The following is a 9,533-nucleotide window of genomic DNA, read 5'->3' as shown; positions in this document are numbered from 1 at the left end:
ACCCAGAAGTTTCCTTGTGCCCATCTCCTTATCCCAGTCCCCAGGCAACCATGGGTCTGCTTTCTGTCACTATAGATTAGTTTTACCAGTTCTGAAACTTCATATAAATGGAGTTATACAGTATACAGTTATATTAGTCAGCTAGTAAAATACTGCAGACTGGGAGGATAAAACAACAGAAATTTATTGTCTCACAGTTCTAGAGGCTGGAAGACCAAGATCAAAGTGTCAACAGGTTTGGTTTCTCCTAAACCCTCTCTCTCTTTGACAGATGACCTCCTCTCTGTGTCCCTATATGGCCTTTCTCTGTGTGGGCACATCCCTGGTGTCCCTTCCTCTTTTTATAAGGACACCAGTCCTATTGGATTAGGGCCCCATCACCCTTATGAGCCCATTTAACCTTAATTACCTCTTTAAAGGCCCTGTCTCCAAATAAAGTCATATTGGTTAGGGCTTCAACATATGAATCTGGGGACACAATTCAGTCCATAACAGTAGTCTTTTGTGTCTAACATCTATGACTCAGCATAATGTCTGTATGATTCATCCATTTTTGTGGCATTTATCAGTTTTTTCCTTTTTATTGTAGAGTGTTAGTCCATTCTATGAATATACTACAGTTTTTTATCCATGTATCTGATGGTGGATATTTGGCTTATTTCTAGCTCTTGACTTTGTGAACAAAGCTCCTATAAATATTCTAGTGTCTTTTTGTGGACACATGTTTTAATTTTTCTTGGGTAAATACCTAGGAGTGGAATTGCTAGATAATATGGTAAGTTTGTTTAATTTTATAAGAAACTGCCAAACATTTCTCCCAAGTGGTTGTCTCATTTTACATTTCTACCAGCAGTATACAAAAGTTTCCGTTGTTCCACATTCTTACTAATACTTTGTATTGTCAATCTTTTCTTTTTTCTTTTTTTTTTTCTGTTAAGCCATTCTGGTAAGGGTGTAGTGGTTTCTCACTGTGGTTTTAATTTGCATCTTCTTGATGACTAACAATGCTGAGCATCTTTTTTTGTGCTTATTTGTCATTCAGATTCCTCCTCTGGTGAAGTGTCTGTTCACATCTCTTGCTTACTGTAAAAATTGGGTTGTTTTCTTATTGTTGAGTTGTAAGAGTTCTTTACATATTCCGCATACAACTCCTTTATCAGTTATATGCTTTGCAAATATTTTTCTCCCACTCTGTGACTTTCATTCTCCTAACAGTGTCTTCCATATAGAAGAAATTTTCATTTTCATTAAGTCTGGTTGATCAATATTTCTTTATGGATCATGCTTTTGCTGTCATGTTGTCTTGAATAAAGAGTTTTACTTCTTCCTTTCCAATATGGATGCCTGTTTTTTTCTTGCCTTATTGTACTGGCTAAAACCTTTAGTACAATGTTGAGTAGAATTGGTGAGAGGAGGTATCACTGTCTTGCTCCTCATCTTGGAGGGAAAGTATTAAGTTTCACCATTAAGTATGATGTTAGCTGTAGGTTTTTCACAGATGCTTTTTATGAGGTTGAGGAATTTCCTAGTTTGCTTAGTTTTTAATGTGGAATGGATGCTGTATTTTTGTCAAAATTATTTTCTGCATCTATTAAGATAATCGTATGTTTTTTCTTTCTTTCTTTGTTAATAACATGAATTATATTGATTTTCAAATGTTAAGTCAACCTTGCCTTCCTAGAATAAATCTCACTTGGTCATGATGTATTTTGTCTCTTTATATATTGATCTTATTTGCTAAAATCTTGTTTGGAAATTTTGCATCTACTTTCACAAGGAATATCGGTCTGTAGTTTTATTTCCTTATAAATTTGTTTGTATGGTTTTAGTATCAGGGTAGTACCAGCTTCAGAATGACTTGGGAAGTTTTTCTCCTCTTCAGTTTTCTGAGTTTGTATATAATTGGTATTTTTTCTCCTTTAAATATTTGCAGAATTTACCAGTGAAGCCATCTAGGCCTGGAGTTTTCTTTGGGGGAAGGTTTTAAGTTGCAAATTCAATTTCTTTAACAGATACTGGAGACTTTCCTGGTGGCGCAGTGGTTAAGAATCCGCCTGCCAATGCAGGGGACACAGGTTCGAGTCCTGGTCCGGGAAGATCCCACATGCCGCAGAGCAACTAAGCCCGTGTGCCACAACTACTGAGCCTGTGCTCTAGAGCCCGCGAGCTACAACTACTGAGCCTGTGAGCCACAACTACTGAAGCCCACGTGCCTAGAGCCCATGCTCCACAACAAGAGAAGCCACTACAATGAGAAGCCCATGCACCACAACAAAGAGTAGCCCCTGCCACCACACTAGAGAAAGCCCACATGCAGCAACAAAGACCCAACACAGCCAAAAATAAAATTAATTAATTAATTAATTAAAAAAAAAAGATACTGTGCTATTCAGGTTACCTATTCTCTTTGAGTTTTGATAGTTTGTCTTAGGAATTTGTCTGTTGCATATAAGTTGTCTAATTTATTGTTCATTGTTGACATAGGCAAAGTTGTTCATAATATTCCCTTATTATCTTTTTTTACCTGTAAAATATGTAGTGAGGTCACCTCTCTCATTACTAATATTGGTAATTTGTGTCTCCTCTCTTTTTTCCTGATCTAACATGGTTAATATTTATCAGTATTATTGATCTTCTCAAAGATCTACCTTCTGGCTTCATTTTCTTCATTGTTTTGCTGTATTTTATTTCATTAATTTCTGCTCTGATCTTTACTATTTCCTTTCTTCTGCTTATTTTTGGTTTCATTTGCTCTTCTTTTTCTAGTTCCTTAAAGTGGAAGCTGAGATGATTGATTTGAGACCTTTTTAGTACCAAATTAGTAGCAGCCCACAAATTCTGACATGTTGGGTTTTCATTTTCAGTCCATTCAAAATACATTCTAAATACATCCCTTTCATATTTTTTATTTGACCCTTGGTTATTTATAAGTGTGTTATCAAGTTCCCAAATATTTGGAGATTTTTCCAAGAATCTTTCTGTTATTAACTTTCTAATTTAATTCCATTGTGATGAGAGGACAAATTTTTTATGACTTGAATTTTTAAAGTTTATTGAAACTTACTTTGTAATCCAGAATATGGCCTATTTTGGTAAATGTTCCATGTGCATTTGAAAATAATGTACATTCTGCTGTTGTTGGATAGAGTGTTCTATAAATGTCAGTTAGGTCAAGTTGACTGATGGTGTTTGTCTTCTATACCCTTGATTATTTTCTCCCTACTTGTATATCAATTAATAAGAGAGAGCATTGAAATCTCCTATTATAATTGTTATTTGTCTATTTCTCCTTGCAGTTCTATCAGTTTTTGCTTCACATATTTTGAAGCTCTGTTATTAGGTGCACAAACTTTTAGAATTAAGTCATCTTGATGAATTGCCCACTTTATGATTATAAAATGATCTTCTTTATACCTGGAAACATTCTTTGCTCTGAAATTTGCTTTGTCTGACGTTAATATAGCCACTACATGTTTCTTTGTTTGTTTGTTTCACAACTATTTTTAATCTAATAATATATCATAGACATCTTTCCAAGACATAGCCATCTTTCTTGAGATATAATTGACATATAACATTATATTAGTTTCAAGGGTACAACATTTTGATTTGATATACATATATATTGCAAAATGATCACCACAATAAATCTAGTTAACATTCATCACAAATTTTCTTTCTTGTGATGAGAACTTTTAAGATCTACTCTCTCAGCAACTTTCAAATATACAATACAGTATTATTATTAAGTATGGTCACTGTGATGTACATCACATCCCCAGGTCTATCTTTTCTTTTGATTAGTGTTAGCATGATATATCTTTTTACACCATTTTACTTTCTGACATATCTGTGTTTTTATATTTAAAGTGTATTTCTTATGATATGGAGAAAAGGGAACCCTCCTACACTGCTGATGGGAATGTAAGTTGGTGCAGCCACTGTGGAAAACAGTATGGAGGTTCCTCAGAAAACTAAAAATAAAATTCGTATATGACCCAGCAATCCTACTCCTGGGCATATATCCAGTCAAAACTATAATTCAAAAAGATACATGCAACTCTATATTCATAGTAGCACTATTCACAATAGCCAAGACATGGAAACAACCTAAATGTCCATCGACAGATGAATGGATAAAGAAGATGTGGTACATATACACGATGGAATACTACTCAGCCATAAAAACGAACAAAATAATGCCATTTGCAGCAACATGGATGCAACTAGAGATTATCATACTAAGTGAAGTAAGTCAGAAAGAGAAAGACAAATACCATGATACCACATACAGGGAATATAAAATATGACACAAATGAACCTATCTATGAAACAGAAACAGAATCACGGACATAGAGAACAGACTGGTGGTTGCCAAGGGGGAGGGGGTTGGGGGAGGGATGCAGTGGGAGGTTGGGGTTAGCAGATGTAAGCTTTTATATATAAAATGGATAAACAAAAAGGTCCTACTGTGTAGCACAGAGAACTATATTCAATATCCTATGATAAACTACAATGGAAAAGAATATAAAAAAATAAAGAGTGCATATATATATATATATATAAAACTGAAAAAATAAAATGTATTTCTTATAAGCACCATATAATTTGATCTTGCTTTTTTATCCAATCTAACAATCTCTGCCTTCTAATTAGAGCATTTAGACCATTTGTTTTTTTTGTAAGCTCAAAGAATTATGTGAATTTTTTTGTTTGGTTTGGTTTGGTTTTAATTACGATAAAATATACATAACATAAAAATTACCATCTTAACCATTTTAAGTATACAGTTTAGTAGTGTTAAGTATATTCACATTGTTGTGCAAACAATCTCTAGGACTTTTTCATCTTGCAAAACTGAAACTCTATACCCATAAACAATAACTCCTCATTTCTCCCTCCCCCAACCCCCAGCAACCACCATTCTACTTTCTGTTTGATGTGTTTGGCTACTCTATTTACCTCATATAAGTGAAATCATACAGTATAGACCATTTCCTTTTTCTTAACTTTATTTTTTATTGAAGTATAGTTGAATTACAATGTTGTGTTAATTTGCTGCTGTACAGCAAAGTGACTCAGTTATACCTATATATATTCTTTTTCATATTCTTTTCCATTATGGTTCCTCACAGGACATTGAATATAGTTCCCTGTGCTATATAGTAGGACCTTGTTGTTTATCCATCCTATATATAATAGTTTGCATCTGCTAATCCTGAACTCCCAATCCAACCCTCTCCCACTCCCCTCCCCCTTGGCAACCACCAGTCTATTCTCTATGTGCCCGATTCTGTTTCTGTTTCATAGATAGATTCATTTGTTAGACCATTTACTTTTTTTTTTTTTTTTTTTTTTTGTGGTACGCGGGCCTCTCACTGTTGTGACCTCTCCCGTTGCGGAGCACAGGCTCCAGACGCGCAGGCTCAGCGGCCATGGCTCATGGGCCCAGCCGTTCCGCGGCATGTGGGACCTTCCCGGACCGGGGCACGAACCCGTGTCCCATGCATCGGCAGGTGGACTCTCAACCACTGTGCCACCAGGGAAGCCCAGACCATTTACTTTTAATGTGATTATTGATATGGTTAAGTTTGTCTACCATTTTGCTATTTGTTTTACATTTGTTCCATTTCTTTCTTTGTTTCCTTTTTTCTCTTTTTATGTGTTCTTTTGGATTAATTGAGTATTTTTTATGATTCCATTTTATTTCCTTTGTTGGCTTAGTAGCTATAATTCTTTGTTTTGTTATTTTAGTGGTTGCTTTGAGGTTTATGGTATTTATATCTTAACACAGCCTGCCTTTAATTGATATTATACCACTTCACATATAGTATAAGAACCTTACTATAGAATATGTCCATTTCCCCCCTCTTGGCCTTTAAGCTTTTATTGTCACACTTTTTACTTACACATGTGAAATAAACCACACAATACATCATAATTTTTGTTTAAGCAGTCAGTTATCTTTTAAAAAACATTTATTTATTTATTTTGCCTGTGCCAGGTCTTTGTTGCAGCATGCAGGATCTTCTTTTTTTTAGTGCGGCACACGAACTTCTTAGTTGCCGCGTGCAGACTCCTAGTTACAAGTATGCATGTGGGATCTAGTTCCCCAACCAGGGGTCGAAACTGGGCCCCCTGCATTGGGTGTGTGGAGTCTTAACCACTGGATCACCAGGGAAGTCCCAAAGTCAGTTATCTTTGAAAGAGACATACGAGGTTAAAAAAAAAAACACGTATTTTACCCATGTGGTTAACTTTTCCAGTGCTCTTCATTCCTTTGGGTAGATCCATGTTTCCGTCTGGTATCATTTTCCTTCTGCCTGAAGGATTTCCTTTAACATTTCTTAGAGTACACTTCTGCTGGTGGTGAATTCTTTCGGTTTTTGTATGTCTGAAAAGATCTGTATAGTACCTTTTTTTTGTTTTTGGCTGCACCACGTGTCTTGTGGGATCTTATTTCCCGGACTAGGGATTGAACCCACATCTTTGGCAGTGACAGTGCAGAGTCCTAACCACTGGACCACCAGGGAATTTCCAATACCTTCATTTTTGAAGATTTTTTTTTTCTGGGTATAGGATTTAGATTGAGAGGTTTTTTTTGTTTGTTTTCTTTCAGGATTTAAAATATTTTGCTCCACTGTCTTCTCACTTGTACTGTTTCCAGTGAGAAATCTGCAGCTATCCTTATATTTGTTTTTCTCCATATAATGTGTCTTTTTTTTCTCTGGCTGCTTCAATGATGCTCTTTTTTATCCCAGGTTTTGAGAGTTTGGATCAAATGTGAGTTGGTGTAGTTCTCTTTCAGGTTTTTTTGTATTGCATGTGGTGCTCATTGAGCTTCTTGGATCTGTGAGTTTATAGTTTTCATCAAATTTAGAAAAATTTTGGTCATTACTTCAAGTGAATTTTCTGTCCTCCAGCCTCATTTTCAGGGACTCCAATTATATACATTAGGCTGCTTGAAGTTGTCTAATCGTGCATAGATGCTCTTTTCAGTTTTTAAACTTTTTTTTCCCCTGTATGCTTAATTTTGAATAGTTTTTATTGTTATGTCTTCCTGTTCACTAAAATTTTCTTCTGCGATGTCTAATCTGCTATTATTCTTAACCAGTGTGGTTTTCATCTCACTTGTGTAATTTTCATCTTGAAAAGTTTGGTTTAAATCTTTTTTATAACATACATCTTTTTGAACAAATGGAGTACAGTTATAATAGCTGCTAATTATAATATCTGTGTTGTTCTGGGTCAGTTTTGATTTATTTTCCTCCTCATTATGGGTCACATTTTGCATGTCTGATAATCTTTGTTTACATGCCAGACATTGTGAATTTTACATTGTTGGGTGCTGGATATTTTGGTATTTCTACAAATATTCTTGACATTTGTATGGGAGCTAGATTACTTGGACACAGTTTGATCCTTTTGGTCTTATTTTTGAGAATCGTCAGGTAGGACCAGAGCCATGTTTAATATAGGGCTAATTATTCCCCATTACTGAGGCAATACCCTTTTGAGTATTCTACCCAATGCCCCATGATTTATGAAGTTTTCCAGTCTGCCTGGTGGTGATTAGACACTGTTCCCAGCTCTGAGTGAACACCTCTCATCTTCTCTAATCTTTGCAGATCTTCTTTCCCCTGCCTTGGATAGTTTCCTCAAACTCATGGGTCGATCATGCTGAATACTTGAGGGAGACCTTCTGCAGATCTCCAGACCTCTGCAGCTCTCTTGCTCTTGGTACTCTGTCCTGCAAATTCTGGCCACCTTGGTCTCCCCAAACTTTTAGCTCTGTCCTCAGGCAGAGAATTCTCAACTCAGAGAATCGGCTGAGCTCTGCCTGGGTTTTCCCTCCCTGTGCTACAGCCTGGAAACCCTCATAAGGCAGAAAGCTTGGGCAATTGTAGGGCTTACTTACCTTGTTTGTTTTCCTCTCTCAGTAACTGTCCTTCATTGCCTGAAATGGTTTGAAAACCATTGTTTCATATATTTTGTCTGTTTGTCTGTCTTTTTGGTTGTTTCATGGAAGAGAGTATATCCAGTCCCTGTTGCTCCTTGGCTGGAAGTGAAAGTCCTTCTTTCCATTCAAATCCTTTCTTATCTTTTGTTGCAGGTAGAACAGTGCTGGGCACATGGTTGGTTCATTCACTGAATGCTTCTTGAATTAATTCATCTTTGTAAGTAATGATATCCAAGCAAAAGTTTTTCAGAAATTCAATTGTCAATGACTGGGTTAATTTTTTAAGTGTTTAATAATAAATTATTGTAATTCTTACTCAAATGAAGACCAAATTAATTTATGAAATTGCACAGAGGCAGATTAAAATTTTTTTTAGAAACACGCTATACAGAAACGTTTTTGAAATGCTTGCTTCACATGTACCTGCTTTTATTTATTTATTTTAAATTGTTTTCTTACTTATAGAAAATGAAAAATATGAGGTCAATATACCAATGGTAAAAACCATATTTATTTATTTATTTATTTTAATAACCAAAATAGTTTATATTATAACTTAAAATTCTTTCACATAAACAACAACAAACTGTAATTAATGCTTTCTACCCTCTTAGGAAAAGGACATTAAAAATTCTGGACATTCCGCCTGCCGATGCAGGGGACACGGGTTCATGCCCCGGTCCAGGAGGATCCCACATGCCGCGGAGCGGCTGGGCCCGTGAGCCATGGACGCTGAGCCCGCGCGTCCGGAGCCTGTGCTCCGCAACGGGAGAGGCCACAACAGTGAGAGGCCCGCGTACCGCAAAAAAATAAAAAAAAAAAAATTCTGGACATTAATTGCATTCCTTTAATTGCCACATTTCACATTTGCTACCTATAATTTCACTAAGATTTATTTCAACTGTGTTTTATAAAGCAGTTCACTTTGTAAATGATTCTTCTAGAATTGCACTTGCTGGCATGTAGTTATTGAGCACGTGGAATGTGCTGGTTCAAACGGAGATGTGCTATAAATGGAAAACTTGCCAGATTTGGGGGACTTAGTATGAAAAAAAGAATGTAAGAACCCAATTTTTATATTGTTATTTTAGATATATTACATAAATTACCAAAATTAACTTCATTTCTTTTTATCTTTTTAAATGTGGCTACTGGAAAATGTAAAATTACCTGTGGCTCGCACCATCCTTCCACTGGACAGCACTGGGCCAGAACATTTGCAAACAACGTAGCTACACCTTTAACTTACCAGTTATCTTGGATGCCCACTATCTGCTTTTGGAAATGAAATTGTAAAATAAAAGAATAATCTGGCTACCTTTATGCATGCTTTTAATTTTTTCCAGTGAACATATATTTACTTTTTAAATGAAGTAAAAATGTTATGTTCTGTTTATAACCTTAAAGTTACAAAAAAGGGATTGACATTTAAGACATGTAGCATGAAAGATTAAAACAGTGAATAAATCAAATTCCCCTATCACTTGTGAAATATATTTTGCACTATTATATCAGGTGCAAAATGAGGTACCTAGAGGTAGGAGTGGAAATCTGGGAGAACACAAGAGTTCAC

The 9,533-nt window shown here is 35.7% G+C and overlaps 1 long non-coding RNA gene across 1 annotated transcript; it reads left to right on the top strand.

Annotated features, from left to right (window-relative positions):
* Nucleotides 1-574: 574 nt before the first annotated feature.
* Nucleotides 575-9,269, top strand: LOC141279643 (uncharacterized). The gene is made up of 3 exons (XR_012334226.1): nucleotides 575-775; nucleotides 8,114-8,177; nucleotides 8,575-9,269. It is a non-coding gene; the product is annotated as an uncharacterized lncRNA (long non-coding RNA).
* Nucleotides 9,270-9,533: the final 264 nt, after the last annotated feature.

The sequence above is a fragment of the Tursiops truncatus genome, chromosome 10 (assembly GCF_011762595.2).
Source record: "Tursiops truncatus isolate mTurTru1 chromosome 10, mTurTru1.mat.Y, whole genome shotgun sequence".
Classification (NCBI taxonomy): Eukaryota; Metazoa; Chordata; class Mammalia; order Artiodactyla; family Delphinidae; genus Tursiops; species Tursiops truncatus.
The sequence above is the reverse complement of the archived record's forward strand: the minus strand, read 5'-3'. Positions and strand labels throughout refer to the sequence as shown.